Genomic DNA, 7,817 nt, shown 5'->3' with positions numbered 1-7,817 from the left:
AAGTAGGCCAGTTAAAGAAGAGTTTATAAGAGTAGATCAAAAACCATAACCCAACCATATGTTGTGTCCAAAAAAACTTACCTTAAATGTAAGGACATATGTCAATGAATACTAAAGGAATGGAGAAAGATAGTCCATGCTAACACCACTCGAAAGAATGATGGAATAGCTGTATTAATTTTAGATAAAATGGGCTTTAGAAAATGGGACTATCAGAGATAAAGAGGAGTGTTACATAACGATAAAGGGATCAGTTATATAAAGAGATTGAACAATTTTAAACATGTATGCACCTAACAAAGAACATCAAAATACACAAAGCAAACACTGATAGAACCAAAAAGAAAACAAGCAAATCCATTGTTGTAGTTGGAGATCTCATCGCCTTCTGTCAGGAATTAATAGACTAAGTAGACAGAGAATCAGTAACAGCACACATGAACTGAGCAACACCTTCCACCCAGTTGATCTACTCAACACTCATAAAGTGTTCAATCCAACAACAGAAAAGTACACATTCTTCTCAAACTCACATGGAATATTCATCGGGACAGAGCGCATTCTTGGAAAACATATGTAAATACACATAAATGAATAAATAATATAAGTTATGTTCTCAGAATACAATGGAATTAACCTAGAAATCAGTAACAGAAAGATCACTGTAAAATCCCCAAATATTTTTAAATTATACAACAGACTTCTAAATACCTAGTGGGTCAAAGAAGTATGATGGGAAATGTAGCCATATTTTGAACAGAATAAAAGTAAAAATACCCCTTATCGAAATTTGTGTGATGCAGCAAAAACAGTGCTTAGAAGGAAATTTATAGACTTAAACGCATCTATTAGATAAAAGGAAGATATAAAATCAATAGCCTGTGCCTCTACCTTGGAAAACTGCAAAATGAAAGAGCAAAGCCTAAAGCAAGGAGAAAGGAAATAATTAAGATGAGAGCAGAGATCCTTGAAACTGAAAACAGGAAAACAACAGAGAAGACACAAATTACTGGTATCAGAAATAGAAGAGATGTCATCACTACTAATTCTGTGGAAATCAAAGAGACAATAACCAAATACTGTGGAAAATTCTGTCCTCACAAATGTGACGGTGTACATGGAATAGGCTAATTCTTGAAAGTTGCAACCTCTTTTCCTTTTAAGTCAATAATTAATAGCCTCCTCCCTGCCTGAAAAAAAAGCACCATGCTCATATGGGCTCATTGATATATTATACCATACATTTAAGGAGGAAGTCATATCTGCTTTCAACAATTTCTCTCCCAGAAAATAGAAGCAGAGGGATGGGGAGACCAGCAGGTTCTGATGTTTAGGCCGACATAGATACAGATGGATGTATAGAAACAAATACTTCAGATGTGTGTACATATACAGGTTAGGTACAGATATGTGTACACTTTCCTTCTCTGCCATCTGAGAGAGTCTAGAAACAGTGACATCCTAGTGGCAGTGAGCACACTTTGTCCTCAGATCCTGGTTTCGAATAACGCTCTCAATCACAAGGAAGAGAGAAGTGGTGGAGGGGCTAGGAGTGGGGACACCTGTACTATCTTTAGTGCCAGAAATAAGGAAATGTCCCCCAACAAACAAAAACCACAACGATAGAGCCATTTGAAAAGGACGAGGGAGCCAGCTGGAAGGGTTCCCCGTGGCGATGCTAGAACAGTTTCAGCAAGAGTAAAGCTGTTTTGGATACACAAAGAAATGAATAAGTAAAAGGGGGAATAGACAAATCTACTCTGCAGAAGAACTCCAAACTTACAGAGATACTCCGCCGCAAGGAGGTGGGACATGCCTCCCCTCTCCCGAAGCGTGGGCTGCACAGAGCTTCTTCCTTCCAAAGGGAGCCGGATGGGAAGGGGATGGGGTGGGAGCCTAGCAGGCACCACCCCCGCCAGACGTCAGAGATTAACATGGTGATAGGTGATGTGGAGAGCACGCACCCTCCATCTGATGGGAGGAGAACGGCTCTTTTCCCGTGCAGTCTCTCTCCCCAAAACACGTAACTGCAACCTAACCACGGGAGAAACAGCAGACAGCCCAGGCGAAGAACATTCTACAAACTACCTGAGCAGTAGTCCTCAAAACTGCCAAGGTCATTCAAAACAAGGAAAGTCAGAGAACATGTCACACTCCACAGGTGCCTAAGGAGGCATCAGAACTAAACATAGAGCGGTGTCTTGGGTGGGGTCCTGAAACATGAAAAAGAAGGCATTTGGTTAAAACTAAGGAAATCCAAAGGAAGTAACAAAGTATGGGCTTTAGTTAACAATAATGTGTCACTGTTGGTTCTCTAGTGAGACGTGCCTACCGTAGGCGTGTAAGATGTTAACAGGAAACGTGGGGTGCGTGGACACTCTGTACTATGTTTGCGATTTTTCTGTGAACCTAAATACATCATAAAATTTAAAGTTTATTTAAAAAGTAAAAGAAGGGGCGCCTGGCTGCCTAAGTCAGTTCAGCATTCAACTCTTGGTTTCAGCTCAGGTCATAATTGTGTGGTTTCATGGGTTTGGGCCCCGAATCGGGCTCTGCGCTGGCAGCGTGGATCCTGCTTTGGGATCCTCTGTCTCTCCCTCTGTCTGCCTCTTCCCACTCGTGCTGTGTGTCTCTCTCAAAATAAATAAATGAACTTAAAATAGTTTTTTATTTTAAAAAGTGAAGTAAAAGAGAGAGATGTAGGGAGGCAAGCATTCACCAAATACACTCATCGAAATAAAAATACATGAAGTCAGGACTGTGGTCAGAGCTGCAAAAGAAAGGCATGGGGTTTACCTTGAGGTGGTCGGATGGTTGAGAACATCTGCGGGTGCTGCACTGAGCGAGCCCAGTGGGAGCGATCGGGGCCCAGCTGGCTGGTCCGGAGATCAGAGGGTGGGTGGTGGTGGACCAGCAGCAGAGAAGTGGTGCAGTCAGGTGTTATTGGAAGGGTGGGCGTGTTTCGAAGGGTGGCAGGCCAAATGGGTAGACTGGCCGACATGTTGCTTCCAGCGATGCAGAGAAGGGAGCGTGCCATGAGGACTTCGATTTTTGTCTGGAGCAGCTACGGGGATGGCGTTGGTGGGCTGGAGTGGCTGTTTCTTGTGATTTGTTTCCCTCTCTTCTCTCCCCCCACTTCCATTTGCATTTCTTACATGCCCCCCCAATGATGTTGGGGTTGCTGGACTCAGGGGTACACATGAACCATCTCTATGAGAAGGTGTCAAGGAAGGAGCTCTGAGTTTGGCCAGAAGGGCCTGAACTTGCATGAGGATGTGCTGGTCGAGGTGCCCTTTCACCTGCAGCTGAGGGCCTCCGAGGGCTGTGGCTCAGGACGGGCTGGCCTCCAGGGCTGGCTCTGCCGTGACCAGCTGTGTGTCCTTTGGGAGGTCATTGACCACCGGAGCCCGAGGCCAGGTCTGTGAACTTGGGCACCACTACCTTCCATGATGCAGGGAGGTCAGTCGATGCCCTGTGAACGAGTGCTTGCCAGCCTCCCCTTGCTGTCCGGCTGTCTCGGTCACTGTCCCGCTCACGGCACTAAAGGCGCACACCCAGCCTCTCTTTGGTCATCAGGTTCATCCTCTGTGACGTGCAAATGCCTCATGCACAGAGCGGTGTCTTTCGTGGGCCTGGGGCGCAGGTCAGCTTCAGCCACTTTCCAGACACGCCCCTGCGAGGCTCCCATCCACCCCGAAGTGAACCCTCGGGCGACGCCTTCCGGCTCCCAGTGTCAGGAGAGGGTGTCCATGTCGCGTCTCCTGTTTTGTCCTCAGAGTGTCTCAGCTCCGCCCCCAAGTGTGGAGACCGCACAGCCTGAGTGTGGAACTCGAAGCCCTGATGGCTGCACCGAGTTGTGAGTGTGCGGTGGACACTGTCTCAGCCTGAGACGGGTGTCAAGTTGCGTCTCCCACTGGTGCCCGGTGTCCGTCTGCCGGGAGGGCCGGGGGAGCTGGAGCCCGTGCCTGAGCCCCACGTCGGGCTCTGTGCTGACGGCTCAGAGCCTGGAGCCTGCTTTGGATTCTGTGTCTCCCTCCCTCTCTGCCCCTCCTCTGCTCATTCTCTGTCTCTCTGTCTCTCTGTCTCTGTCTCTGTCTCTCTCTCTCAAAAATAAACAAACATTAAAAGAAAACAGTGATGGTGACTCTGGTGCGGACGCAGGAGCACCTGCTGTGGCTGTCGTAGCCCACGTTAGCACGTCCCCGTGTGTTGAAATCACGTGGTCTGGGTTCTCTGGCAGCTGCAGGATCCCCGCAGGTGTGTGAATGAGGTGCAGGGACAGGAACTTAAGAAAGAGTGTCTGGAAGCTGAAAGCCTCAGCCAGGCCCCTGCAGATGGGACAGGAGAAGCCGAATGCCTGTAGGGTGACCCTGCGTGTCACCTGGGGCAAGACCAAGGGAAAACGTGGCAGTTAACTGCGTGTCCTGCTCCTGTGTGGTCTGCTGTGGGGGGGAGGCTGGGGAGAGTTACCAGCCGCGTCTGGTGCACTTTCAGGCCCCGGCAGCTGGGCCGAAACGTCCCAGGACCCGCCAGCTGCACCCCACCCTCTGCCTTCTCAGGAGAGCAGGGAGGGACGTGCCCGGTGACACCTTGGTTGTCATCCTGTGTGCACGATTCTTGGCTAAGCGCCAGCTCACGTGGACCCTCGTGCAGGAGCCCTGCCCGTGATGCACGCATCTCCGTGTGCCCTGAGCCCCGGCTCTGGAAGGGCCCCGACGGTCCCCCACAGCACCCCGGTCCCGGCCTGCCTGGCACCGCCTTTCCTGCCCAGACCCTGGGGGTGGACGTGGCCGGTCGTCTCTCGGCTCAGCCTTGCGCGCAGTGCAATGTGCCGGGTCAGAGCCGAGGCTCTGAGAAGTGAGGGAGCTGGCAGCCTCCGGAGAAGCTGTTCGCGGTGTGCGCCGACCCTCTCTGCGCTGCGCCCGGGGGCCTGAGCTGGGGCGGGCCCCCCGCTTCCCAGTGCCGAGTCCCAGCCAGCCCCGAGGGCGGTGCTCGGCAAGGGCAGGATGTCAGTGGCCAGCAGCCTTGGCCGGTCGCAGCAGGAGGCGGGAGAGATGTAGACGGCAGAGGCCCTGGGGTCCTCACAGTCCTGGGCTGACGCTGGATCCCCACTCCCTGGAGGCAAGAGAGGCTCGCTTTCTTTCCCACTTGGCATCCAGAAAAATCACTTGCACGTAATATATGCTTAGCAAACATAGGGAATGGATAAAGGATTTATGTTTTATGGGGAGCGTGGGTGGCTCAGTTGATTGAGCATCTGACTCTTGATTTCAGCTCCCATCCTTATCTCAGGGTTTGTGAGTTCGAGCCCTGCATCAGGCTCTGTGCTGACACCCCGAAGTGTGCTTGGGAGGCTCTCTCTCTCTCCCTTTCTCTCTGCCCCTCCACTGCTTGTACGCATGTACACATACTCTCTTCCTCTCTCTCTCTCTCCCTTTCTCAAAATAAATGAGTACACATTCAGTGATTTGTATTTTAATGTTAAATTCACTTGAGGTGGGCTGGTTGCTTATTTGCAACCACAAATGCCGAGAGTTGACATTTATGTCGACATCGCGGCCTGATATCTGTGGTTTGTGCTGCCGCCTCCGCGGAGAAGTGTCGGGAAGGCGCAGAGCAAGGTTCTCTTGCGGGCCCGAGAAGGCGCGCATTGGCTGAGACACGTCAGTCTTCCCTTGATGTGCCATTAATGCCTTCTAGTTCCGGACACACGGCCAGGGAACTCCGGTGTGAGGCTTTGGATGATGTTCTCAAGTAATAAAACTGCTCTTCTGTGTGTAGACATTAGTAAAGTCTCACTTTGTGCAGCCAGCCTCGGGTTTCCTTGCTGTTTCTGAAACATGTGTCTGTTCCGAGCAGTATCGTGCTTTCTCGCAAACGCAGGATCAGGGAGCGCTCAGCAGGGGCGGCACCACGTGGTCCTGCCTCAGACGGCCAAGTCTCCGGCGGTGTGGCCNGGTCCTCCTCCCCGGCGGCCAGCCAGTGGACAGGGGGCCGACTCAGGCTGGGCGCCACGGCGTCTGTGTCCATGCATCGCTTTCCATGTGGCAAGATCCTGTGGGCAGAGGGCGACGCCCACGGCCCTCTGCGAACCTGCCAAGGGTGGCCGTCAACGTGGGGCTGCCTGGGGTGGTCCCACTGTGCCCGCCCTGGCCTGGCAGTCTCTGGTGACTAACCAGCCGGCCCCTGCCCGGCCCAGGAAGCTCTCGTGTCCCTGTTGGCTGGACTCTTTCCTCCCATGAAAATTCATGCCACCGTGAGGTTGTTCCTTTTACTCAAGCCCCACACTTAATTCTCTCCACTTCAAGCTGCAGAGGAAATTCCCAGGCAAATGTCTACCACGGCTGCTTTGCATTGAGGTGGCCGCGTGCCTCTGCGTGATAGGCCAAGGTCTTTTGTTCGTTCTTTGCATCTTTCTGAGTTTGCTCCCCTCTATGGCAGGGCTGTGGCGGAAATTGTCCTCACACGTCTCCCCAGAGTGCCGCTAGTTTCTGCCACCGTCACCTCTGTCCACATTGTACGGGGAGGTTCTGGGGCCCAGCAAGGCGAAACCCGCCTTCTTAGCGTGCTAAGTTCTGTTGGAGCTGTTCTCTGCGGGAAGTGGAAGGAGACGTACCCCGTGGTAGAGGGCGCAGCACCTGCCGGAGCCACGGTTCAGCGGGTCTTATGAAAAGCAGGCCTCCTGTGGCACCGGTCCGGGCCTCTGACGCCCAGGATCACTGGCGCTTGAGGCAGACAGAGGTGCAGGGGTTCAGGCTACCCCCCTGCTTCTGTGCCAGGGTTAAAAGCACTGAAATGGACATGGGTTTAGAGAACAAGAATAACCAGTTTAAGAACATGGGCTTTTGTTGTGTTTTATTTATTTATTTATTTTTAAGAGAGAGAGAGGGAGAGAATGAGCAGGGGAGGAGCAGAGAAAAGAGACAAAGGATCCCAAATGGGCTCTGCACTGTCAGCACAGAGCTTGATGCAGGGCTTGAACTCATGAACCCTGAGATCGTGACCTGAGCCAAAGTCAGACACTCAACCGACTGAGCCACTCAGGCGCCTCTATACTTTTATCCCAAGGCAACATTGTGCACCTCTATCCACATGGTTGGGTCTTTACAGCGGATGTAGGGAGTGAGGTAGAGATGGGGAGTGAGGTAGAGGTGGGGAATGAGGTAGAGGTGGGGAGTGACATAGAGGTGGGGGGTGACATAGAGGTGGGGGTTAAAGTAAAGGTGGGAGGAGGTGAGGTACAAGTGAGGTAGGGAGTGAGGTAAAGGTGAGGTGGGGGGTGAGGTAGAGGTGGGAGGTGAGGTAGAGTTGAAGGGTGATGTAGAGGTGAGGTGGGGGTATGGTAGAGGTGAGCCGGGGTGAGGTAGAGGTGAGGGGTGAGGTAGAGGTAGAGGTGGGAGGTGAGGTAGAGGTGAGGGGTGACGTAGAGGTGAGGTGGCAGGTGAGGTAGAGGTGAGGTGAGGGTGAGGTGGGGGTGAGGTGGGGGTGAGGTAGAGGTACAGGTGGGAGGTGAGATAGAGGTGAGTTGGGGGGTGAGGTAGAGGTGAGGTGGAGGGTAAGGTAGAGGTGAGGTTGGGGTCTGATAGAGGTGAGGTGGGAGTGAGGTAGAGGTGAGGTGAGGGTGAGGTAGAGGTGACGTAGGGAGTGAGGTAGAGGTGGGGGTGAGGTAGAGGTAGAGGTGAGGTGGGGGTGAGGTAGAGGTGAGGTGAGGGTGAGGTAGAGGTGAGGTAGGGGTGAGGTAGAGGTAGAGGTGGGGGGTGAGGTAGAGGTGAGGTAGGGGTGAGGTAGAGGTAAAGCTGGGGGTGAGGGAGAGGTGA

Source organism: Crocuta crocuta, unplaced genomic scaffold (genome assembly GCF_008692635.1).
Source record: "Crocuta crocuta isolate KB4526 unplaced genomic scaffold, BGI_CrCroc_1.0 scaffold41, whole genome shotgun sequence".
NCBI lineage: Eukaryota > Metazoa > Chordata > Mammalia > Carnivora > Hyaenidae > Crocuta > Crocuta crocuta.
The sequence above is the reverse complement of the archived record's forward strand: the minus strand, read 5'-3'. Positions refer to the sequence as shown.